A 27,765-nucleotide genomic window follows, 5' to 3' on the forward strand; every position below is an offset into this window, starting at 1 on the left:
ATAATAGTAAGCAGTATACTAACTTTTGCAGTACCAATAGAAGATAAAACAGTAGCAATGCTTCTTTCTCAGACTTTCTGCCTATAAACTTCCACAGACAGCAGAGATCTGAGTGCCAGGGCAACTGTGTCCATCACCAACAGATTCCTATGCCTTTGTGCCTAATTGCTGTCATCTCCCTACTCATTTTCCTAATGGCCCACATGCTTGCTGTGTTTGAGCTCATTTTGGAGAACATGTTACAAACATTATTAAGTTTCTTATAAATAGTAAGTTGTTTTTTTTTAAGGCAATAAAAATCTTTTGAATTGGAGGAAGCAGAAGATTACTAAGACTTATGATTTCATAAATGGAGTTCTGAATATAGTCTTTCAGACAACCACCTACTTATAATAGGAGGACCCAGTTGTGTAATCAGTTACTCAGTGCAAAAAAGAGTTAGAGAAAAGTAAGATACAGTCTGGGGAGAATGGAAGATATGAGATATAGAAAATAAAACTAGGAAGCTGTTAAGTTCACACATGAGTGTGAAGTCCTCGCATAGGGTAATGACAGGAGGACAATAAAACGGGGAGAACATTGGGCTTTGTCATTAGAAGTACTGGTGGCATGATCTGAAATGCAGATGATGACAAATGGAGCCTTCTTAAGGACAAAAATAACAAGTTTTCTTATAGTCACTCTAAAGTTTTCAGGCGTTTTTTTTTTTTTTTTTTTTTTTTAAGTTTTCAGTTTGGAGGAAACTTCCAAAGAAGATTTCCTGTAGGATGTTTTAACTGAAGGGCTGCACCACAAAGGAGAGACTGGGTAAAAGACTAGGATATAGGAAAAATTAACTTACAGGTGAAGATTTAAAACAGAAAAAAAAAGAGGATAGTAGCCTCCAAAAAATAAAGTTTAAGAAGAACTAGAAAAAAAAGTTTGGGGACTTCCCATGGTTGAGATACTATAGGAGAAAGAGGAGCTGGTGACTGAAGGGAAAAGACACATAAGACAGTGGGAGGAAGGGCAAAGTGGAGTCTGAGAAGAGATTGAAGTTACCAATAGAACATCTATCACTGAGGTATAAAGTAATAAGAGGTCTAGGAAGCTTTTAAATCTGATCAAGAAGGGCATCTTAGTGCCATTGAAAAAACTGGGTCTAATTTAATGGTAGATGCAGAAGCAGAGGGGCCAGGTGGTCAGACACTGGATTGGGGCCTTCCAAGAGAATAATATAAGGTCAATCAATGACTACAAAGCATATCCCAGGTAGTCTTTATTTTTATATAGATGGGGGAGTTGGATTTTTAATATATAAGCATTGAGGACAGGAAACAACAAAGAAAGACTGATGATTATAAAGAGAGGAAGGTAAGTATGAGCATAATGTCCTTGAGAGAGAGAGAGATAGATGGGGTCAGGAGAAAGACCATGAACCAAATGGTTAGCTTCAGAGGGGTAAGGGCATAGAAAACAGACATGAAGACATATAAGGGAGCTTGGGAAAGGACTATTTTTTTTTAAGTCAGGAGAAGTTATCCAACATGATTTATTTATTTTGAAAGAGGGAGTGTGGGTACAAGCAGGGGAGGAACAAGGAAGGAGGGAGGGAGGGAGGGAGGGAGGGAGGGAGGGAGAGGGAAAGAGAGAGAGAGAGAGAGAGAGAGAGAGAGAGAGAGAGAGAGAGAGAATTCTAAGCAGGTTCCTTGCTGTCAGCGCAGAGCCTAATATGTGGCTTGAACTGACAAACCATGAGATCATGACTTGAGTCCAAATCAAGAGTCAAAAACTTAACCGACTGAGCCACCCAGGTGCCCGTAAATTGACTCTTCAAAGACCAAATTTATATCTTGTTTCAACTAGAAGGAAATAAAAAGTAGGATAGGGGACAGGTATGTACAAAGGCATAAAGTGTGACCAGGCCTGTGTTTGGGGTGAAATAAGAAGTTCAGTGTGGCTGGAGAATAAGGTGTGTGTCAGAATATGATGTATGTAGGGAAGAAGCACAAGACACCTTTCTTTAAAAAGATTCTAGGCTAGGGGGTTCCTGGGTGGCTCAGTCTCAGTCAAGCATCCAACTCTTGTTATCAACTCATGTCATGATCTTACAATTTGTGAGTTCAAGCCCCTCGTCAGGTTTTGCTCAGTCAGTGCAGAGCCTACTTGGGATTCTCTGTTTCCCTCTGTCTCTGCCCGTCCCTCTCTCTCCCTCTATCTCTCAAAAATAGATGAACGTTAAAAAAAAAAAAGATTCCCGGATAATGATGGGAGTCACTTTTATCACTCATCCTAGTAAACAGCTTCTTGAGAGCTAAGTCACCTCATGTGCCCCAAGACATAGCCTCACATTCCTCACCAGGCAACCCCTTGCTGTCTACTGCATGCATTTGATGTGTGTGCTCACAGTAAATAAGTAAAATTGAATCTTGGCACAGCTGGTTGGGTATCAGAGCACTTTCCATTATGCAAACTTCTCCCATTATGCTGATATTTGCCTATCCAATGTAAATTGAAGAGCTGGTTAAGCACTTATGTGATCAGTAGAAAAAGTCTACCCATGCAATTCTAAGTCTTTTTTGAAAAATATGTTTTTTAAAAAAACCAACTGAGATGGCTATATTATAATGGTTTTGAGAAACTTTCTTCCTTACATCTTCCTTTTAAATATAAAGCATCAAAGAGTCTTCTTTTGAAGGCAAAATTACTGCTTCTAGTTATAAGATATTAAAGGTAAGTTCATTTTATTTTCTGTGAATACATTTGAAATTACTGATAATTGGTAGAAATTTTTAGTTCAAGTCTTTTGTGGATTCAGGTATATATTTATTCAACAATATTTTACTATGTACATTTTACTATGTACTATTTTAAGTACCAGGAAACATGATATGTGCCTGAGATAACAGTGAAAACAGACACAATTCCTAGTCTCATTGAGTTTACAGTCATATAACGCAAATAAAATTGATAAAATCTGAAGTGTTACATAGGAAAGAAAATATCATGATTCCATAAAAGTATAATACTCAAAAAACCTGAATTGGAGACGAGTGAAGGCTTTTCTGAAAAAGTAACACAAATTAAAATCTAAACATTGAGTATGCATTTAACCAGAAAAATAAATAAGATGACTCTTTAATGAAGGAATACAGGGAATATGCCAGGAGAGTAGATTTCAGGTGCTCTGACCACACACACAAAAATGGTAACTGTAACTCACTGGGTTCAAACTATATTACAAAGCTATATTAATCAAAACAGTATGATATTGGGACAAAAACAGACATACAGATTGATGGACCAGAATAGACAGCCCAGATATAAGCCCATGCATATACAGAAAACTAATTTATAAGAAAGGAAGCAAGAACATACAATGGGGAAAAGGACAGTCTCTTCAATATATAGTGTTGGGAAAACTGGACAGTCACATGCAAAAGAATGAAACTGAACTGCTATCTACAACATACACAAAAATTAACTTAAAATGGATTAAAGACTTGAAAGGAAAACCTGAAGCCATAAAACTCCTAGAAGAAAATACAGGCAGTAAGCTTCTTGACATCAGTCTTGGTGATGATTTTTGGCTCTGACACCAAAAGCAAAAAAACAAAAGCAAAAGTAAATAATTGGGACTAAATCAAACTAAAAATCTTCTGCACAGCAAAGTAAACCATCAACAAAATGAAAAGGCAACCTATCAAATGAGAGAAAATATTTACAAATCACATATCTGATAAGAGGTTATATCCAAAATATATTTAAAAATTCATACAGCTTAGTAAAAATAAAACAAAAACAAAAAATAACCAATCTCGGGGTACCTAGGTGACTCATTCACTTAAGTGTGTGACTTTAGCTCCAGTCATGATCTCGCGGTTTGCGGGTTCAAACTCTGCATCAGGGTCTGTACTGACAGCTCAGAGCCTGGAGCCTGCTTTGGATTCTGTGTCTCCTTCACTCTCTGCCCCTCCCCCACTCACAATCTGTCTCTCTCTCTCTCAAAAATAAAACATTAAAAAAGTAAAAATTAAAAAAATAACCTATCTGATTTAAAAATGGACACAAGATATGAGTAAATTTTTTTTTCCTAAAGAAGACATATAGATGGCCAATGGTATATGAAAAGTTGTTCAGCGTCACTAATCATCCGGTAAATATAAATTACAACCCCAATGAGGGGTGCCTGGGTGGCTCAGTCAGTTGAGCCTCCAACTTCGGCTCAGGTCATGATCTCACAGTTCGTGAGTTCGAGCCCTGAGTCGGGCTCTGTGCTGACAGCTCAGAGCCTGGAGCCTGCTTCTGATTCTGTGTCTCCCTCTCTCTCTGCCCCTCCCCCACTCATGCGCGCTCTCTCTCTCTCTCTCTCTCTCTCTCTCTCTCTGCCAAAAATGAATAAACATTAAAAAAAAATTAAAACCCCAATGAAATATCACCTCACACCTGATAGAATGGCTATTATCAAAAGTAAGAAATAAAAAGTTTAGGAAATATGAAGGGAAAAGTGAACCCTTATATTGTTGGGAATGTAAATTGATGCAGCCAGTATGGAAAACAGTATAGAAGTTTCTCAAAAAATTAAAAATAGAACTATCATATGATCCAGCAGTTATTTCATAGATAAAAGGTTCAAATATTTATATATATACACAAAGAAATATTATTCAGCAATAATAAAGTGAAATCTTGCCATTTGTGACAAAATGGATGGGCCTTGAGGGCACTGCACTAAGTGAAATAAGTCAGAGAAAGACAAATACAATGGGCTCTCACTTATATGTGGCATCTAAAGAAAGAAGCAAAACAAACAAGCACATATATACAGAAAACAGAGTGGAGGTTGCAGGGGCAGGGGTTGCAAATGAATATAGTGGGTCAAAAGGTAAAATTCTAGTTAGAAAATAAGGAAGTCATGGACATATAATGTACAGCATCATGACTGTGCTTATTAATATTGTATCTTATAGAGTAAATCTTAAAAGTTCTCATCACAAGAAAACAAAAAAATTTTTGCAATTGTACGTGGTGACAGATGTTAACTGGACTTACTGTAGTGATCATTTTGCAATGTATACAAATACCAAACTATTATATTGTACACCTGAAACTAATATATTTTGTGACGTCAATTACACCTCACTTTAAATAATGGTAACTATTTGAGAAAATGATATATTAATTAGCATGATGGGAGTAGTCATTTCACTGTGTACGTGTATATCCAACATCATGTTGTGTACTTTACATATACAGTTGACTCTTGAACAGCATAGGGATGGCACAAAAACAGACACATAGACCAATGGAATAGAATAGAAACCCCAGAACTAGACCCACAAACGTATGGCCAACTCATCTTTGACAAAACAGGAAAGAACATCCAATGGAAAAAAGACAGTCTCTTTAACAAATGGTGCTGGGAGAACTGGACAGCAACATGCAGAAGGTTGAAACTAAACCACTTTCTCACACCATTCACAAAAATAAACTCAAAATGGATAAAGGACCTGAATGTGAGACAGGAAACCATCAAAACCCTAGAGGAGAAAGCAGGAAAAGACCTCTCTGACCTCAGCCGTAGCAATCTCTTACTCGACACATCCCCAAAGGCAAGGGAATTAAAAGCAAAAGTGAATTACTGGGACCTTATGAAGATAAAAAGCTTCTGCACAGCCAAGGAAACAACCAACAAAACTAAAAGGCAACCAACGGAATGGGAAAAGATATTTGCAAATGACATATCAGACAAAGGGCTAGTATCCAAAATCTATAAAGAGCTCACCAAACTCCACACCCGAAAAACAAATAACCCAGTGAAGAAATGGGCAGAAAACATGAATAGACACTTCTCTAAAGAAGACATCCGGATGGCCAACAGGCACATGAAAAGATGTTCAGCGTCGCTCCTTATCAGGGAAATACAAATCAAAACCACACTCAGGTATCACCTCACGCCAGTCAGAGTGGCCAAAATGAACAAATCAGGAGACTATAGATGCTGGAGAGGATGTGGAGAAAGGGGAACCCTCTTGCACTGTTGGTGGGAATGCAAACTGGTGCAGCCACTCTGGAAAGCAGTGTGGAGGTTCCTCAGAAAATTAAAAATAGACCTACCCTATGACCCAGGAATAGCACTGCTAGGAATTTATCCAAGGGATACAGGAGTACTGATGCATAGGGCCACTTGTACCCCAATGTTCATAGCAGCACTCTCAACAATAGCCAAATTATGGAAAGAGCCTAAATGTCCATCAACTGATGAATGGATAAAGAAATTGTGGTTTATATACACAATGGAGTACTACGTGGCAATGAGAAAAAATGAAATATGGCCTTTTGTAGCAATGTGGATGGAACTGGAGAGTGTGATGCTAAGTGAAATAAGCCATACAGAGAAAGACAGATACCATATGGTTTCACTCTTATGTGGATCCTGAGAAACTCAACAGAAACCCATGGAGGAGGGGAAGGGAAAAAAAAAAAAGAGGTTAGAGTGGGAGACAGCCAAAGCATAAGAGACTGTTAAAAACTGAGAACTGAGGGTTGATGGGGGTGGGAGGGAGGGGAGGGTGGGTGATGGGTATTGAGGAGGGCACCTTTTGGGATGAGCACTGGGTGTTGTATGGAAACCAATTTGTCAATAAATTTCATATAAAAAAATAGTAACAAATAAAAAAAAATAAATAAATAATAAAAACAGAAGAGAGAGAGAAAAAAAAAAAGAACAGCATAGGGATTAGGGGCACTGACACCTGCATAGTTGAAAATCCATGTATAACTTTTAAGTCCCCCAGAATGTAACTACTAATAGCCTACTGTTGACCAGAAGCCTTAGTGATAACATAGTCAATTAACACATATTCTGTATGTTATATGTATTATATACTGTATCCTGACAATAAAGGAAGCTAGAGAAAAGAAAATGTTAAGAAAATCTAAGGAAGAGAAAATACATTTACAGTACTGTAACTGTAAAAAGGCAGGATATAAGTGGACCCACACAGTTCAAGCCCGTATATATACACATAATTTGTGTGGAAAAAAAGAAGTGGGACAACCTTGTGGCAACAGGGAGCCAGCAGAGTGATCTTAACATGCTTAATCTCATTATATGCCCATGTAATTGGAGTGCAGAAGGATGTGCTAGAGCCCCCGCACCATGGTCTTCTAAGAAGCGTTATAAAACAGAGGTAACAGGATAAATAGTTTTCACCTTGAGCAAAGAGTCAAATCCCTTTCTGACAGGAGATCAAGGGTGAGTTATCTTTCTTTAAGGAATACCATAGTGAATGATACTCTGCCTACTTGGTTCCTTCGAGGTCTTCATTTTTTTTTTTTTTTAAGTTTTGTTTATTTAAGTAATCTTTACACCCAACGTGGGACTCAAACTCATGACCCTGAGAACAAGAGTTGCATGCTTCTCTGACCAAGTCAGTCAGGTGCCCCTCAGGTCTTCATTCTTGATAAAGGATTTAATACAGTAAAGTTTTCCAAGCAGGACATGGAAAGCAGGAAGATTTCTTTGACGTTTCCCAAAAAGGAAACTGCTAGATTGTTAGTAAGGGACCACATCAAATCACCGGTTTTAAGCATTTTAAAAAATTCTGTGTCCTAGAATAAGTAAGAATGAGGCAATGTAAGGCAGTAAACATACCTAACTGTCTCAGGTTTATGAATGAGGCCTCAGAGGAAGAAAAATAATGAATAGCACAAAGATGTATTCTAGGTCTTTTTAATGCCAAGAGGAGTCTGGCACAAAGAAACACATTACCCTTTCCTTCAGAGAGTGACAGAGAATGATATTTCCTGACGTTGCATTGAATTTATTTCACTTTCTTAATGTAGCGTCTCTCAGTATGTGGTTTCACATTTGTTTATGCTCATGTAGCCAACTGTGCATTGCTACAAAAAGGAATCTGAGGTCTAAAAGAGAAGCAACATTTTCTTCACCAAATGTAAATTCCTGAAGAAATCACTCTTCCCTGAAATATAAAATTTGAATAACAATTTTTAACGTTTTGTAAAAGTCTTGTAATAGTTATCTCTCAAGCAGCCAAACAAAACGGAGTTCTGTGTGCAGATCAAATCACTTTGATGAGCTGAGCAGAGCAGCAGCAATGTCGGTAGTCACTGTACTTCATCTCCAGTTCTGTTTTGATGGGTTCAAGAAACAGTATATCAAAGTAGGCTACAAAATCTCATCAAAGAAAATCAATCGAATATGGTAGTCAAGATCGTATTATAGAACCCATTTTTGGCAATTTTCTTAAAGTTTTACATAAAGCTGTTCAGAATCCAGACTTACTGTTACCTAAACTCTAAATTGTACAAATGCTACTGTATGTAAGAGCATGTCTGCATACAGATGGGCAGCCTAAAAGACCCCTATTTCCTATGACAAGCAGTACTATGAATTCTTAAATGAATGCAAACAAGGATTTATGTTGATATATCTGTGGTCCCAAGCCCTATTGCATCAGTACCCCATAGATTTGAAGGGTGTAGCAATCGATTCAGCTAGTAGACCAGAGTAAAACACGGTATTATTTCTCAGAGTCTTCTTCTCTTTCATACTTTTTTTAGGCTATTGTTTGGTAGTGCGAGATTTCCCTTCATTAAAAGCTCCCATTTAATTCTAGTGCCATAGTGGTAAAGATCCTCTGGCAGCAAAGCTGTTAAAAGAGGGTATAGCATGCACCAGGCAATGCTCGCTTCATTCCCTGTGAGCATCAAACAGCTGTCATTCAACTAAATGAGTTGTCATTAGCAAGCAGATTTTCACTCCAGCCTTCTGGAGCCATGCAAAGAAATCTAACTGAAGTAATAACTGTTGGAGGAGCCCCAATAGAGTTTGGAGGCGTAGGGGTCCCCTTCCCCCATTCTCTCTCCTAGTGCATTAAGCAGTCTTTCTCAAGTGTGGATATTTGGCTTGGATCTGGTGACCTAAAATTACCTCTGAAATCTGGCACAGTATCTCAGCTCTAGCATGAATGTTCTCGCCTGTCAGCCAGCATTACTGGTAGGCATCCCAAGCATTGCCAAGTATTCACCAGAGGTAGGGATAATGGATAGGCTACAGTGACTTGCAAAGAGGAATGGTTTCCTTTCTTCAGTTTAGAATTTCTGCAAGAAACTATTGCCTCAGCTTTCTTGGTCTACGTTTTTAGTTTTACTATGGTGATTTCAATACTTACCCCAAATTCAGACCTCATCATACTAATGGATTTTCAACCCCAGACTCAGTCTTTCTTTCCCATAAATGGCACATCTTCATGTGCCCTATACACCATTTTGTCATGCCAGGATGTGTCTTTTTGTGATTTAATGTTTTTCCATCGTACTCCTAAATTCAGACTAAATAAAGAAATAGTCACACTTGTGAAGCTATTGGGCTTATTTAGAGATAAAAGGAAATTGTTTCATTGATTCAAAAAACATTAAGTGGATCCCTATGAGAGTAGTTGTCCCCAGTGTGAAATCCCTCGCTACTTGGGGGCTCTAAAAGATATTAATAAAAATCTTCAAGTTGCTTTAAATATTTCAAAAATTAAAATAGTAATCAGGTATTTGCCCCAAATGAGATTATATAGGCTAACTAAAATGTCAGGTTTCTTTGCTTTGGTTGGAGTTATATTATACCTATGGCATTCCCAAGGTGATTCTTCCAAACTGTGGATATATTACATTATATAATATCTCATGACATGATGTACATTATAACCAAAGATACTGCCTTAGATATCCTTAATTTTTGAACACTTGATTATAGCTATCAGCATAAATTCCCACACATCCCCCAATAATTCTAAACTTCATTGCAAAGCATAGTCAGGATTATAACATTAACCTTGAGTATAGATGGTTTTGTGACAAAACGAAGTGTGTAATCCCTTTAGAAGATTCATCAGCTGGCTAATGAAGAGCAGGGAGCAGCAGGGTCGCCTGGAGAGGAGGAGCCGGGCAGTCACCCAGCACCCCCTACCAGCCCCTTCATCAAGAGCCTCACAACATTCACGCAAGTACAAATCTGGGCAAAATGACCATCACCATGTCATGTGCCTCTCCGAATGTTTATTTCAGGATAAGCTCGTATTGGCATTTACATTTTTGAAAGAGAAGGAGGGGCAGAGAAAGAGGGGGACAGAGGATCCGAAGGAGGTTCTGCATTGACAGGAGTGAGCCAAAGCAGGGCTCAAACTCACGAACCATGAGATCATGACCTGAACCGAAGTAGGACACTTAACTGACTGAATCACCCAGGTGCCCTAGCTTTTACATTTGTTTCTTAAGTGAGGATATGAATTATGCTAAATAAATACAACTTGTCAAACAAAATCTTTCAGACTATAAAGTCCATTGATGAGGGACGGAGAATAACAAAAGTGGTCTTAGAAGGTAGAAAGTGTGAGATTTTACATTCTAATCTATTCCTTAATGATCATTTTTATCTTTAACTTTTATTCTTGATAGGATGGAAAAAATACAGAAAACTACAGAGAAAAAGATAACAATGTACACGTAAGCCCTCACTGAATGAGTAAATGCTCATATTTTTTTAATGTTTACTTATTTTTGAGACAGAGAGAGAGAGAGAGAGAGAGAGAGAGAGAGAGAGAGACAGTGTGTGAGTGGGGGAGGGGAAGAGAGAGAGGGAGACACAGAATCCAAGCCGTCAGCACAGAGCCCAATGCAGGGCTCAAACCCACAAACTATGAGATCATGACCTGAGCTCAAGTTGGATGCTTAACTGATTGAGCCATCCAGGCACCCTGTAAATGCTCATATTTTGTCTTTTTTTTTTTTACTTAATTTTACAAAAGAAATAAAATATTTTGGTTAACACTGAGCCTTCCTGGAGGCTTTCCCCAATCCCAGTTGCCACATCCCCTTCCCAGACACAACCATTCCCATGAATTTGATCTCTATCTTCCTAATCCATGTTTTAATGCTTTTATTTATAACTCCATAAATAGCATAGATTATTGTTTTGTGGGAATTTGCAAATTTATACAAATGCTTAATACTCTAGACATGACTTGATACCTTGCTTTCTAAACTTTAACACTGTTTTTTAAATCACGTAGATTTAGCTTTATTTTACTATTGAGTAGTTTTCTATTCTGTAACTGTACCACAATTTATCTTAATGTCTTTACTTATGGACATTAAGGTTATTTCCTATCTTTTGTGATTACAAATGATAACAGACTGAACATAGTTATGCATGTTTCCTGACACATAGGTATTGGAGGCAAGATTCTTGGGTAAGAATGCAACAAATTGAAGGCTTTCAGATGGTTTTAGGGAAGGTCTATAGGATTTAAAAGATAAAAAGAGCTCATTAAAACAAGCACGGGAAAGGTACAGCAGGATCACTTTGGGATGTTAACAGAACACTTTGTTGAGGAGGAGGAGGCTAATTTGTTTTAAGTGGCATTTTTCCAAAATACATTTAAACAGAACTAAGAAAAATATCAGACTTAATTCCTGATTACAGAGCGACACTACTTTCCTAGAAAGAAAACTCTTCAAAGCAGGTAAAGTGATAACAGACACGTTTTGTTTCTGACAAGATAATGTCCTAACATCAGCCCCCCAAGCAGGATCCCACCACTCTACCCAAGCCTCCCTACTTAGCACACTGTGAACAGAATTTATATATTTCCACCTTTCCCAGGCCTCTGCTTCCGCTGGGCCCAGCCTAGAAGGACTCGGCTCTGGTTCACAGAGTTCTTTCCCTCTTCTTAATCCCTGTCATACTTAGCCAGAGCATCTCACTCAGACTTCATCACTGACATCCTTGGTGCAAGTGACAAGGGTTGTGATACGATGCCAACCTAGGTGTTTAAGATCAAGCAATTTTCACATGCTGCTGCCTCCAAGTTCCAAGCTTTCTTTAACAATGACAGAAGAATCTAGAAACAGCCTAGTTTCTTTTCTTGAGTGGCAGCTTTTCTTTCAAGTGAGTCATAACAATAATGCCCATGTTAATGAGACTATTAGAATAAAAATAGCCAACACTTATTCTAATAGTCTTGATATGTACCATCATACTTAATACACAAGTATACATACTTGATATGTATCATAACACTTAATATGTATCATCTCATTTAATCCTTACAATGACTGTGAAGAAATGAAAGGCCAGAGAGATTAAGTCACACAGTTCGTAGACAGCTGAGTCAGGCTTCAAACTAGGTCTGTCTCATTCCTCAGCTGATCATGTTAAATTGTCTTCTATATTAATAACTAGAGAAACATGTTCCTTTTGTGTATAAGAAATTAATAGAAACCACCCTGTTTTCACCCATGGGAGAAAGGAAAGGCAGTATGGCAGGGTGTAAAATGTGTCGATTTTGAACCCACTTCAACTTGAGTTCAAATCCCACCTCTATTATTTATTAGAAGTGTGGTGAGTTATTAATTGCTTACATCCCTACTTTAAAATAGAAAGTCCCCTGGGTTCCTTGTCTATTGATATACAAATGATACTTAGTCTGCAATTTTTCTTATTCTGTATTACACAGTGTTTGGTGCATGTTTCAGTTTCAGCAGCTATGTTATATTAATATTATGCTTTTATGTATTTATTCATAAAATCCATTCATTAGGCACCTGCTTGATGTACCAAGCTCTATTCCAGATGCAGGAACACAGTTGTGAAATTCACACAATAGCACTTGCTCTCATGACATTTAGATTCCAATAGAGAAAGAGAATCAATAAAATATAAGTAAGTATCTATACATAAACATCTTTATATTGTGACATAAAGCTAGATAAAGCTATACAAAGAGCTGAGATTGGGTGATAGAGAGCAACTTGGTAGCTATTTTAGATTGAGGAATTAAGAAAGGCTTCTCTGACAGAATGAAGTTTAAGCGGCTAAATGAATCACAATAAAGAGCCAGCCTTGCAAACACTATGGGAAAAGAGGTCCCAGGCAGATGAAAGAGCTAGACCAAAGAACCCATATTCTCACCTTACTAGACCATGAGCTACCCAGAACCATTTTAAAGCGTTTCCGATTACTTTCCTGTGGATGATTTTAACATGTTACTCTGTTCCTTACATATTGATGAGCCATTACTGCAACGATACTATGTAACAAATCAGACAATTTATCTGCTTAAATTCCTTCGATGACTTCTTCTCCTTGGACTTGGAATAAAATCCAAACTGTAAAGTGAAAACTTCACAAAGAAGAGAATCACGATTTATACATCTGGTTCGCCACAATGTCTCCTGTACTTGTTTTGGTGCCTGACAAGAAGTAAATGCTGTACTGGTAGAATAACGATGAAGGAATGCATGCATGAAGAACCTGGGTTCTGTGTCCTAGCCCTTCATTCCCTTCAAGGGATTGTGACTCACCTTCTCATTTATATTTTAAACCATTCTCTTACCAGTACTGGCCCTTTGGCATTCAACACATGCCTTTTTTTTTTTTTACCTGAAGAACAAAAACAACTTAGAGCAACAACAGAAAACCCTTTCTTTGATCCCTTTAGCTACCAACCTTTTTCCCTCTTAAGTGGCACACTTGTCATTCACACTTGGAAGGTCACTTCTACCTACTATAAAGTTGTAAATTGCCCATGACATATATAATTGTCAAAGTCAATGGGCATATTTTTCCTCACCTGACTAGGTGACTGCAATTCCTTTGGTGGGTAAAACTCATTTTCTTTTAAGTATTCCACACAGCACTGCTTCTGATCAAGGAACTCACTTCACATAAAAGAAGTGAGGCAAATGGGACCATGATCATGGAATTCACTGGTCTTACTATGCTCTCCATCACCCTGAAACAGTTGACTTCATAGAATGGTGAAATGACCTTTTGAAGACTCAGTTATAGGGCCAGCTAGATGGCAGTTCCTTGCAGAGCTGGAGAAAGGTTCTCCAGAGGCTCTTTATACTTTGAATCAGCATCCAATATGTGGTGTGGATTCTCCAATAGCCAGGATTCAGGGGTCCGGGAATCAAGAAGTAGAAATGGAAATGGCACCATTCACCATTACCTCTGGTAACCAATCAGTGAAATTTTTGTTTCCTGTGTTTGTTGCTTTATGTTCTGCTGGTGTACAGATGTCAGTTCCAGAGGAAGTAATAGTTCTACCAAGGGACATAATGATTCTACTGAAATGCCACCTAGCCAGTCTGGGCTTTGGATCAATGGCAAAGAAGGTAACTGTGGTGTTGGCTGGGGAGACTGATCCTGACTACCCAGGAGAAATTGAACTACTACTCCACGATGGAAATAGAGAAGAGTATGTCTGGAATACAGGCCATCTCTTGTTATTACCATGCCCTGTGATTAAGGTCAATAGAACCTACAATAACTCAATCCAGGCAAGACTACTAATGATTCAGACCCTTCATGAATTAAGATATGAATCACCCTGTCAGGTGAAAAACTGTGACTAGTTAAGGTGCTTGCTAAAGACAAAGGGAATACAGACAGAATGGATGGTAGAAAAAGGTTGTTAAAACACCAGCTAAGACTATTTGACCAGTTACAGAATTGAGAACTATAGTTGCCATTAATATTTCTTCCTTATTTTGTTCTGAATACATCACACACACACACATTTATATATGATATATATAAAAGCAGTCTTTGTTTTGTTTATGATGTAACATAAGATGTATTGATGTTATATCAGTATTTAAGTATTGTTAATTCTACATCAAAGTATTTAAGTTATGGAATATCAGGAGAAGAGTAAACACCACTAAAGGACTTTACCTCCTTTCTGAGGAAAGGATTAGTGCATTTTCAGTTGTATGCAGGATAGTTGTCTCGTGTTAGGCAGAATTATGACCTTGTTAATTATCTTTATTTGGAGATTAAGTATGGTTTAAGGTGACCTATGTGGGTGCCAAGTTGATAAGGGGTGGACTCAGGAAGGTTAATTTTGTGTGTCAACTTGACTGGGCTAAGGGATAGCTGGTAAAACATGATTTCTGGGTGTGTCTATCAGGGTGTTTCCAGATGAGATTAGCTTCTGAATCAGATTAAGTAAAGAGGATCATCCTCATCCACCAGGGCAGGCATCATCCAATCCACTGAGGACTGAGGGCCTGAATAGAACAAAAAGGCAGAGGAAGGGCTAATTTGTTCTTTTGGCTTGTCTCATCCTGGTCTTGGACATCAGCATTTCTAATTTTCAAGCCTTCAGACTCAAACCCATATTTTACACCATCATCCCTGAGATTCTTGGGCCTTTGGAATCGGAAGCATGATATTGGCTCCCCAGTTTCTCAGGTCTTTGAGCTCAGATTGAATGACACCACCAGCTTTCCTGGTTTTTCAGCTTGCAGAGGGCAGATTATGAGGCTTTCTGGCCTCCAGAATCACATGAGCCTATAATAAATTCCTATAATAAATACCCTCATATATATTTGGTTCTTCAATACCCTAATACACTCCCTCTTGCCTAATTTTCTTTCTATTTCTCCAGCCATCCCTTAATCTTCCTCACAGCCTATTTCCTCCTCATTGTTCCACCCTAAATGGTTCATTCTCACCCCTGTGTTTTCACTTTATGAATAACTCCTGAAGAAATAAACCTAAACTCATGGCAACAACTAATATCTACATGACTATAATACTCATGCCTGAACATTATTCTAAATATCCCCCAAGCATCACAGTAAGTAATAATGGGTTACTTACTGGTTGCTTACTATATAATACAGGAACTGAGCTTAGAACTTTACAAACTTTTGAAGCAGATATATAATTATTTTCATTATACTGAGGAATAAACAAGGGCTTAGACAGGTTAAGTGAATTATCCAAGGCCACAAAACAGTGACAAATCTAGGATGTGAATCTGCGTTTCCTGACTCTGGAGTCCATGATATGCAATATTATGTTATACTGCTTCATACTCAATGATTATTATAGCTAATTACTTTCAAGTATCTTAATTGCAAATTATGTTGGATATAATTCATCAGAATCCAAACTGAATTTAATGTATTAAACAGAAAATGTTTTCCTAAAAATATTCTTTCTGCCTAGAAAACTTTATGCCTTACTGTTCTGTTTGTTTAAAATTGCGTATCTTTACCTCTCTTCCTGAAGATTCTTTTGGAAAAAGAAACTTCAGGATAAAAAAATATATATTAAAAAACAGAATGCATCTGCTTTGATCAGTTCATGGTTAAAAATGTCCAGCCTCATTTTTTGTTTTGTTTAGCTTTGTTTTTGGTAATGCTCTAGTGGGCTATTTATACCAGGAAATGGTAGACAGCCAGTGTCTTAATGGTTGGATTTCTTTTCTCTGAGGGATTAGGTGAAACAGGCATATTAAGAAGAGATGCTATTAGAAAAATGGATCAAAAATTTAAATGTCTAAAGGACAGGGACAAAGAGTTGAAATAGGTGATGGTTAAGTACATGGATCTGCAGCCAGATGATTGATGTTCTATACCCACCTTGCAACTTGGCCATACAAAAAATCATTGAAATCAACTAGCCTCCTATTTCTCACTTGTAAAATAGAAATCATAGCACTACCTACCACCTGAGCTTCTTATTGGTGCTGATAAGATCTGCTGTGGGAAGGACAGTGCCTTATACACAGTAAATATTCAACCCAAGTTGGCCAAGTTATTATTGCCTATATTTTCTTCCATGTCCACTGGCTCCATATGGTCCACTAGAAGGTCACATGTCAGACACTCAGGGTTGCAGCACATAGCATTGCAGCACATTCTACCAGGCATGCTCATCTAATTTAGATAGACATTGATATATGTTTCTAATCCCAGAAGACACAAAGAAGCATGTGAGTGAGCCATGACTACTTAAGGAAAGGAAAACCACCTGAAATTCCTACACACTTGGCTAGGTGTGGCAACATCTACCAGTTTGTGTGGAGCAGAGAGAAACTGGATTTAACTACCCCTGGTGTCAGTCTCACAGGTGACTTAATCAAACTGCCTGAATACACAAAGAGTATGAAGATTGAAAGGTAAACCCAGGGGAACCCAGAAGAATAGTTTTTATTTTTACATAGAACATTTAAGGCTTTGGGGAAATTGGATGAGACAGATCCTACTTGTTTTAGAATGTGTTATAGGTAGAATACATTATGGAAATTAATTAGAAGCTTAGGGGAGATGCACTTTTAGATTCTAATTTAGTGGGGCATGGTGGCACAGCAATTCAAATTCACCTAAATAATACTATATCACGATTGTATTTTCTATGCACGGAGATTTTTATACATAGATAACTTGATCCCCCCAAAAAATCTGTTGATTACAGAAGCTGTTATTTATCTACCATCATCTTATATATTCTAAATATTGTCACTTTTTAAAGGTTGGTGTGACTTTTCTGACTCCGTAGCATACCACAAATAGCACTAACCCAAAGCTGCCTCATTTAAGAAACTAGGACTTTCTCTCAGAGGATATTCATGTTCTATTAAACTCCTAATGTACGAATCTATCCATTTACGTATAAGAGTGAAGACAATGTGATGTTGTACAAATCCTAGATCTGCACATTATGGGGAGTGAGGACCTATCTTTCCATGGTGTTTATACTCTATAGCCCCAAAGCAAATTTGGCTATGAGCTTCATTATTATAATTTGGTCTTCTAGAAAGAAGGAAGGGGTAACTGCTGGCTCAGGGAAAAATTATCTAATGTCCCCCATTTCTCCTCTTGTGCTATTATTTCTCATTTTGTACATATTTTTCCCCAGAGAGGACTTCACCTGGAAGCATTATGGCCCCTCTCCTAGACCTCATCCTCATTTAGCTGAAATATAAGATGCCCCTGAGTAAACATCACTGATGTGTACCCAGTTCTATGAAGACAGCTGACTAGGGACCATTTGACAAAATTGTTAAGGGTTCCCTCAGCAACATGTTTAGTGTCTTGCCTCTGAACCCATAGACAGATCTCTCTGGCATGTGACATCCCCTCTGGAATGCAACTACAGTTTTGTCTGTCACCTCATGCGAGAAGATTCCTCATGACCATCTGTTCATTCAGTGCTTCCCAGACCTGGTCCCTACAGATCAATGAACCCATCTTGTATCCCTGATCATATCCAAGTTCCTCGGCCACCTGCACTCAGTCATGATGGGAACTCTTCTTTCACATATTTTGAGAAAAAGTAAAACATTCAACTTGTACATAGTAAAAATAGCAAATCTTCAACTCCAATAAATGCAAATATTTCTCAATCTAACATACCTATATTTGAGAGAAGTAAATTCATCCAAATGGAAGTTTCTTTTAGAATCATTTAATGCATGGGGCACCTGGGTGGCTCAGTTAGTTGAGCATCCAACTTCAGCTCAGGTCATGATCTTACGGTTCATAGGTTCAAACACCATGTTGTGCTCTGGGCTAACAGCTCAGAGCCTGGAGCCTGCTTTAGATTCAGTGTCTCCCTCTCTCGCGCCACCCCCCAACCCACTCCTGCTCTGTCTCTTTCTATCTCAAAAATAAACAAAGGTTAAAATTTAAAAAAAATAATAAATCACTTAATGCATATGTAAAGCTACTTTTTCCCCACACACACTCTAATAAATGCCATCTATATTAATATTATCAATGTCACTTTGAGTTCCAGTTTACTAATCTACTCTTTTACATGAAAACTCACAGAGCCCCATTCTGACAAGGTAAAGGTGGGAAGTACTTCTTCTACAGAATAACCATATTTACATAAAGAAAAAGAAAACATCAGAATGACATTTTCCTCCTACTTGAAACATCACTTTTCATATCCTTGTATGTGTCTGCTTCTAGAGGTCAGTGCAAGATTTCAGATGACTCACACACAAAAGAAGTGTAGCATGCTTCAATTAAGATGTGTTAAAATAAACACATTTAAAAAATCTTATTCCATGTGATAAGATACTAATGAGTGACCTTGAGGGCTTTTTAAGGAAGCTTCCTATTTCTGGTAGTGTTTCTGCTATCACTATTGCATTCACTATGTAAGTATGGAAGTAAATGGAAGGGAAAATTTTCAATAGGGAGAAGATGTTCTCCCTCTGGCTTCCAGGACAAGTACCTACAGGACATCAACTTTTGATTCCCCAATAGGGCCATCATGGTCTCTGCCTTTGGGAACGTAATGCTGGCTTATCACACAAGAAGATCCCCACCCCAACCTTAATTAATAAAAGTAGCACATGTATAGCACTCTTATTTACAAATCTCTTTCAGCTATATTATTTGAAATGTGTCCCAAACTCTACAAGGTAGATACTTGGAAAATTAAAAATCTCTTACTTTACAGTCAAGAAAGTGAACTCAGGAAGATAATTTATCAGGTCAGATAGAACATTAGTGGTGGAGATGGAATTCAAAACCAGACATTCAGCTAGAGGAAAGCTCATCTTGCTAAGGTCCTGGCCCTTCTTTAGAGTAGCATATGCCTGAATACAGCCTATCATATTACTCAGTGTACTCATGTATTACCACCTATGTGCACACCTGTGAGATAATAAGTCATCAGGTCTTTATATAGAGAAAAAAACATAGAAATACACACACACACACACACACACACACACACACACACACGTGTGCGCACAATTTGGGTAGAAGAAATGATGTCCCCTGAATGGATACAACACACACATGCATGCACACCACACAAAACTCCATCACAGAATGTACTTCCTAGCAAGCAGTTTACTTACAAATTATTAATTGTATTATTATGAAATGTTTTTATTGAATTTTGAACGTACAATCCTTTATGTCAAGTTAATGCTAAGGAACCACCATCTATAAGTCTGGATCCCTCTCCACACACCACTTTTCCATTAGCTATATCAACCCAGTTAAAGAGTATATTGAATGGAACTGAATTAAATGCAACTAGAGAGGGGAGAATGTTCTTTATATTTCTCACATTGCTACATAATTTCTACTGTTTCCTTGGGGAAAGAGGAGAGATAGTGTTTGTTCAACATTTCTAATACAAATAGTACACAAAACCTGGTTCAATCTTCCCACTCACCAATAAAATTAAAATGTAGGTTTTTTTTTATTTATCCCCCTTTCTCTAATTAAGTTACCTGAAGCTCAAGGATGCCAAATAACTTGCCCAGTTGCCTCACATTCATAGATGCCACAGCTAGAATCCCAATGTGGGCATCAACTTGGGCCAACATGATTTCTCTCTTACCACACCGCATGCCCAGGAGCACCCGTCCAAAGGAGAGTGAGAGTAGGAAGCCAGGCTAAAGGAATTGGGGAAGGCAGGCTTGAATCTTGAAAATATGGAGCTGAGGTGGAAACTAGATTCCTGAATTCTCCATTCCATCAATGAGCTGTCTTTGTCCTTCCCAGCTTTGTCATAAAACTGGAGGAAAGCAGATCCTGGAGAAGGAATAAATGGAAGGGAGGTGGCAAGCATTTAAGAGGGTTCTCTCCCAGACCATTTAATACCAAGTGAAGGCATAGGAGTGGTGCAGAGGGCTAGCTAAGGTAATTCTGATCATGTCCTCGCCTCAATAAAGATACAATCAGTTCTAAGTAGAAAGTTTGCTTTAATGCAAACACAGCTTCAACACAACCGTCCAGACATACTCTTCCTCCAATTCTTTCAACCAGATTATCACCCCCAAACTTCTCCCTATAGACATTTTGAAACTATCATTGTTCCTTTATATTGCAGCTAATTCTTCTTCACTTCCTAGGGAAGGGTCTCATCCTACCCTGGAACAGTCCACAATATGCTACTTGGGTAGTTATGAGACAGTGTAAGGTAGAGATCCAATTCTCAGTTTTGGACAAAGGAAACCTTATACAAAAATTAGAGCAAGAAGCTGAGGTGGGAAAAAGGGCAGAGGAGAATGGGAGAAGTCACGGAGTATTAATAGAAAGCACTCCTAATAAAACTCAAGCACAAATGTACAAGGTCAGATTCCAGGAGGAAAAAAAAACTCACTAGGAAAAATAAATCATTTGAGGGAAAAAAAATTTAAAAATGGCCTCATTACAGTGACAATTTGGGGCCAAAATAAAAATCAGAAATGGCAAGAACTAGCAGGACTTCATACACTACAAAGCCTAAATTAGCTTTCGGTTTTGGAGAAAGTACACTAACAGATGCCAGGTTCAACAGATACGCCTCTGGCAATAGCAGAAACACTAACAAAAGCAACGTGCAGCTGAGAAACAAACTGCCAGGTCATGAAACAAAGAGGCGCACATCCTCTAGCACCAGCACATTTAAAAAGACCAATGTCTGTGCACTGGGACATTACAGGAACTTTCCACATGAAATGATCCTTTATGAGATACGTGGAGCTGCCACGAACCAAACCTCTGCTCTGCGTCCTAGAACTATAAACAGAATAAAAATCAAATCAAATCTGTAACACTTGAAGCTACCTAAGCAAAATCGAAGCAGGTTAAATTTATTTAACCTGTTCTAGTACGATTTTTCTCTACACATTTCAAGGAATATGGGCATATGTGCATAAGAATTGCATTCTGTTCAGAAAACACAACCTATTTTTTGTTAAAATGATCATGAAAAGGATCTAAAGTGTCCCATTGATTCATTTAGACATTCAAATATTTAATAAGCACCTATTATATACTTGTTGAGCTCTGTGCTACACACTGGGGATACAAAGAGAAATATATCCGATTTTTAAAATGATTCATTTCACTATACTCTATGTTGATTGACTCTGACTCAGAATTTTCATTTGATCTGGAGCTCCAGATTCTGATACATCAGAGAGGAAACATGCAAGTTCAGAGAATAGCACCACAGGAGGACCAGGGGCAGCCTGGAGATCCTGCAGACATTTAGTCCTTTCAAACATTTAAAGAGCTAACTTATCAAAGAGAGGGTAGGTATGTGTTGTTGGGTCTCCAGAAAATAGAATCGCAGAAGTTATAGGAAAAGCTATTTTGATCTAATAAAACTAAGGAGCAGAGAATGGGCTACCTTAGAAAAATATGAGTTTCCTGACTCTGCAAATATTCAAATAGAGACTGAATGACCGATTAGAGTTGGTTAGAGTTCTCCTAAAGGTCTTCAGCTCTTGTATAAAGTTAGATTGAATCTATTAATCTGAGGTAGTGAAGACCGTGGTTTCAGAAGAATCGATCTTATTGACTGCTTTTATATTGAAAACTCCTAAAGTTAGCATTTTATAACTTTAAAATTAGGCTATGTTATCTATACTTGGAATTGTTTTTAATAGTAAGGTTATGAGAAGGTGAATCCATAGTAAGCAATAAATATGCCCACCTTTGGGATTAGGGTGATAGGTCTCTTTAGTTCCTTAAGCTCCTAGTAGAGTCTTGGTCTCAGATATTTTTTTTAAAGTCCATTTCTCCAACCTGTGCCAAAGATTTTACTCTGATCCAATAGCAAGGGCATCGATGGCAGATCCCCAAGTACAGGCCTGGGCTTCCTTCAATATCAGGTACCATATGGTCACTAGAGGTACATTGCTTTTTTAAATGGAAATAGTTCACTACCACTGGTTGATCATAAAATATAAGGTTGAGTACCTTATGTCTGACTGCATCATTTGTATCAATGCTACCTATTTTAATTGAATATCTTGCCAGCCGTAGTTATTTTGGTCCTGGGTATTACAAGGCAGCTTTATAGAGGCTATCAAATTGCCTTCCAAATCTGTTGAAGTGGCAGTTGTTACAGGATTAACTGGATCAACAGTCTAGAGAATCTGAAGTTGAATCAGAATTGGATTCCTCTGCTAGATAAGCTTTATTCTTTTTGAAATCATCCAAAAAATCTCTGATACTTCATCTTCTCCTTCTGACAAGAGATAGTTCTTTAACACTAGGACCTTTAGATTTTTATTTTCTGACATCTTAGTTTCTTCCTGTAATTGGATAAAAATTACTGTAAAACACATAAAAATGAGTGATAGGGTGGGGATAATATCTATCATATATTAGTGTAGTTTAGAATTATAATATCTGAACGCTGTGGTAATAAGTGTAAGAACAGACAAGTCTGAAACAGAAGCACACAGAAAAACCTAGAATGTAATAAAGAAGATATCCCAATGAGTGGTATTGGGAAAACTGACTAACATTTGGAGAGAAAAAGTTAGATTCCAACTTTTTTTTTTTTTTACCATTATAAATGTCATCAGGTTGAAAGAATCATATATGAAGAGTAAGCCATACTGATAGTAGGAGAAAATATGTGTTTACTTTAAATGCCATCAAGGTGGAAAAATCTTTCTAGGCATGACACCAATAGCAGAAATGAAAATAAAAGACTAATAAATTCGGGGACTCAGTCAGTTGAGTATCTGACTTCGGCTCAGGTCATGATCTTGCAGTTTGTGGGTTCAAGCCCCACATCTGGAGCCTGTTTCAGATTCTGTGTCTCCCCCTCTCTCTCTGTTCCTCCCCTGCTCGTGCTCTGTCTCTCTCTCTCTCTCTCTCCAAAAACTAAATTAAAAACATTAAAAATTTTTTAAAAAGGTATTTGCAACACATATGATGTGAATACATAAATACTTCTTAAAAAGAACATGAAAAAGACAAAAAAGCATATCCTAAAATGGCTTTAGGACATGAAGAAGTAACCTGTAAAGAGAAATAAAAATGGCCAGCGAGCCAGTAATGGCCAGAGCCATTAATAATCAAAGAAATAAAAATGATAAGACCAAGAAAATTCAACATTTACCTATTAGGCTGGAAGGGAAAAATACCTAATGTCTAAAAGATGAAGAAATAAGACCTTCATACTCTGCTGGTGGGGATATAAATTATTCAAACATCACTCAAACCATCAATTTAAATGTTTCAAGGCATTCCTGGCATGCAGATTACAAAATATATTGAATCAATTAATATGTGTATATCCTTTGACACAGTACTTCTCTTTTAAGAAGTTTATCCTAAGGAAAAAATCTTAGACACACGTAAAAGCATAAAATGAAATAGCATCCATTAAGGATTATAATGTAGTTATACGTTATTTTCATGGAAGATATGTATGTGCTTTCCAACAATCTCCTGTTTTAAAAGATACTGTAATGAATTTGTTTCTAGATAAATTGGTATATTTCTGCTTCTATATATACTAGTATATTTATTCACGAATATTGAGTTTCATCCTTAGGTAAGATTAGTCATTTTATGCCCTAGCCTTATCTATATATAGATGTCTCATTTGCCTCACAAATTCCAGATATTCTTCCGTTTGATGTGTTGCTGAGAACTTCTTTTCTTTTTCTTCTCCTTTCCTCTCCTGTCTATCCTCTATCTATCTTAATCTGGAATTAATGGTATAATTAGTGTGCTAACCAGTGTCCACCCTGAGCCACAACAATCAGATGAAGAGCCAGCAGAATGATACTAGCATCTGGACCAACAAACCAGTTCAACCACATGTGCAGATAGAGGAGGAATACCTCTACCATTACGTCTGCCAACACTCAGGACCATTTAAAGGGCACGTTAAGAACACAGATCCATTTCCCCATCTAAATAATCAGCAATTAGAGCCATCCAGATGACTTCTGCAGTTCCTTGTTTAACGCACCATCCCTTAAGATTTTACAATAGCAGTCCCTTAATGCTTTACATTCAGATATAATTCTTAGCCAAGAATTATTTTCAGCTGTCACTGGAGGAGGGACTTGGGGGATTGGAGGAAAGTTTAGTGAGGAACAGTGACAAAAAGTTTATTCACCTTCCCACAGTATCCATAAAATATCTTGGTACCTAGGATTTGGGTTAATGACTGACCCCCTTCCTTCACTTCTAATCTCTGCTTTACTTCACTTGAGTCTACTTGTACACTGGTAATGAGAATTTTTATACATTCAGTGCCTCTCCTCTTCTCATTAATCTTCTCTTTTATCACCTCTGTCAAATCCCCAATTCCCTTAATCATCCTGTGTATTCTTTGATGACAGAGCCCTGTTTCTTAGTGCTGCCTTACTAGCTGGCCCAAGAATGCTCCTTCTATATCCTACCATTATGAAGAAACTTCAGTAAAGCCAAGTTTAAGGGTAAGGAGACACCTAAGATACCCAATAATCTGAACTATCCTATTATTGATAATGAGTTTCACAATGGGAAAACAAAGTGTGAGGACAAAATGGAATGTCTTTGAGATGTCCTCTTTCAAAGAGGGTCAGGATAAAAGAAACAAGTGAGGTACAAATATATCTGAATCTTAAAGCTCAGCACCTAGGGTTTATCTTTCTGTGAAAGATAAATTTCACCCAGTTGAAATTCTCCTTCTCTGAGTTTCTCTTTCTCTGAAATCTTTATTCTAGTCTTCAAAGACAGAATTCTTGTCAAATCTGTCAGGTAAGTCCAGTCCCTATACAGAGCCTTGGAAGGCAACATGCACTCAACAGTGTTTCATGAATGAATTAATGTGAAGGAATAAGCTAAGCTTCCTCTTTTCTTTTGGGTCTTCATAAGAAGATCAAGATCCAATTTTGTAAAGATAATTATAAAATTTGTACAATTACTAAGGAGCGCGGTTGAATCTAGACTCCATCTTCCTTTCCATGAAGGTGCAAGGATATACATCAGAGCAAGACCCATGTGTCTAAGTACATTGGACCCTGAAGATAGTCTCAAAGATAACAAAAAGTACAGGCTGTGTTGAGGAGGAGATAAGACGCAAGCAATTTACAAACACATACATGACACAGACAAAATAAAAGAAGAATACACAGAAATAGGTGTGTTCAGTTTTAAAAGGAGGTTGTTAGAATGATTAGGGAAGTTGATAACTAACAGGCGAGGGAGACAATCCACACTGTGCACTACTCTGGGCCCTGCTTCTTGGCTGTTTTCCACTGTAATTAGTTATCTGGCAACCTTGCAAGATCTTAATAAAAATAACTCATAAGGTTTAGTCACATCAGAAAGGCCATCAAAATGAGTGATCACAAATGTTTGGAAAGGGTCACAAGCCAAGTCAGCATTTAGGACATGCTTTTTAAAAATTACCTTATCTCTTTCATCTCCAAAGAAAACATCAGAAGGATGTTGTCACAAGTCCGACAATCTCACTCCATCCCCCTTATCTGCTAACATCACATTGTAAAGTTTGTGCCGCTGTCAGGGGTCCAATAAAATCCCACAGTATTTCTTGTTTTCCTTTCTCAGAGGTATAACTTTCTTCTAATCTGCTTATACACATTTCCATGCTTTGTAACAGAGTTCATACTAGACATATTTTTACCTGCAATTACTTTAGTTTTCATGACCAGAAAGACTTTAAAAGGAAATAATTACACTATGTATACAAATAATTGCACTCAAGGGATCATGTAAAGCATCTCACAGTTCACACAATCCATTTACACTTAATTGTCATTTTAAACTTAAAACCACCCTATGACTTGTTTGGACAGATTATGGTGGTGTTTTGTTTTGTTTTGTTTTCCATTGTGAGGAGGAGAAAATTGAAGTTTAGAAAGGTTAAGGGAAATTCTCAAAGTGAACAGCACATAGTGGTAAAACAATTCTTGAAAACCATGTGGCTGCCTCTAAAACCATGATAACCCTGTACCTATATAAGGGATCCACAGCTGGGAAAAAGGGAGAGAGGCAACAGTCTTTCCTAACACCCATGGAATGGAGGGAAAATGATTTACTAAACTCAACATATCATCATACCAAGAATTCCATTAATTACCTCTCCCTTGTAATTCTACTTTTTCTCGCTAGAAAATGGCACTTCTCAGGTAAAACTGGCTACATAATTTTCAGGAACCAATGCCCTGTTCTCAGTGTCTTCTGATACAAAATTAAAGAGGAGATAAAACATGTTCTCCTGGGGCACCTGGGTGGCTCAGTCCATTAAGCATCTTGATTTCAGCTTGGGTCATGATCTCATAGTCACAGGATCAAGCCCCACATTGGGTTCCTCACTGAGTGTGGAGTCTGCTTGGGATTCTCTTTCCTTCTCTCTGCCCCTCCTATGCTTGTGCACATTCTCTCTTTCTCTCTTTCCCTCTCTCTCAAAAACAATGAATCAACTTTTAAAAAATAATGTTCTCCTAAGATTTTATTATTAACACTTCAGGTATCCTTGTTAATTTTGGATACTTCTGTTTAACTCATACCCCCCACTTCCAGGGCTCCCTTATACTATCACTATCCAGGGCAATCCACCTGACCTACCTTCTCTGGGAAGAACCCTACACACTTGGTTTCTACCATCTTACCCATGACATTAGAAAGAGGCAAAGAAATGAGTTCACAGTAAGACATTAATGATAGTGATTTGATAAAGGGATTTCTCCTCTGATGGCAAAGGCATTTCTCTTGTGAATCTCTAATGGGGCCATTTCAGACATCAGTGATAAGTTGCAAGAAGAAAAAGGGGATTTCTTTGGGAACAGTTTTGCTAGCCACTGCTAGCCCTAAACCTCACCATAAATATTAATCTGGATATTTTCAAGTCTAAAACCCTAGGTTTACATAAATAATCCATCTATACTGCTTTTAAAATAAAGAATTACATTTCTAGGATGTTTAGACTATTATACTGAAATACTGTCTTGCTGAAAATGATAAAGAGTTATTCACAAATAATCACTTTTACTTTCAAGACGTTGGAAGAGGAAACTGTCAAAGATGGAGTAAAGGGATTGGATTCTGGGGAAGTTCCCTGGAGATCTTCCAAGGGAAATAAAATGGCTCCCTTCTCTGAGCCATTTTAAGCCTTGATTACATTAACTTTTAGAAAATGCACAGAGGAAACACTATTTCAGAGAAGACCCTGAAATTAGCATATTTCTTGGA

The 27,765-nt window shown here is 37.7% G+C and overlaps 1 pseudogene; it reads left to right on the forward strand.

Annotated features, from left to right (window-relative positions):
- LOC125174468 (inositol 1,4,5-triphosphate receptor associated 2-like) overlaps positions 1-27,765 on the forward strand; it is an 89,303-nt pseudogene that overhangs the window by 35,777 nt on the left and 25,761 nt on the right.

Source organism: Prionailurus viverrinus, chromosome C2, assembly GCF_022837055.1.
Source record: "Prionailurus viverrinus isolate Anna chromosome C2, UM_Priviv_1.0, whole genome shotgun sequence".
NCBI lineage: Eukaryota > Metazoa > Chordata > Mammalia > Carnivora > Felidae > Prionailurus > Prionailurus viverrinus.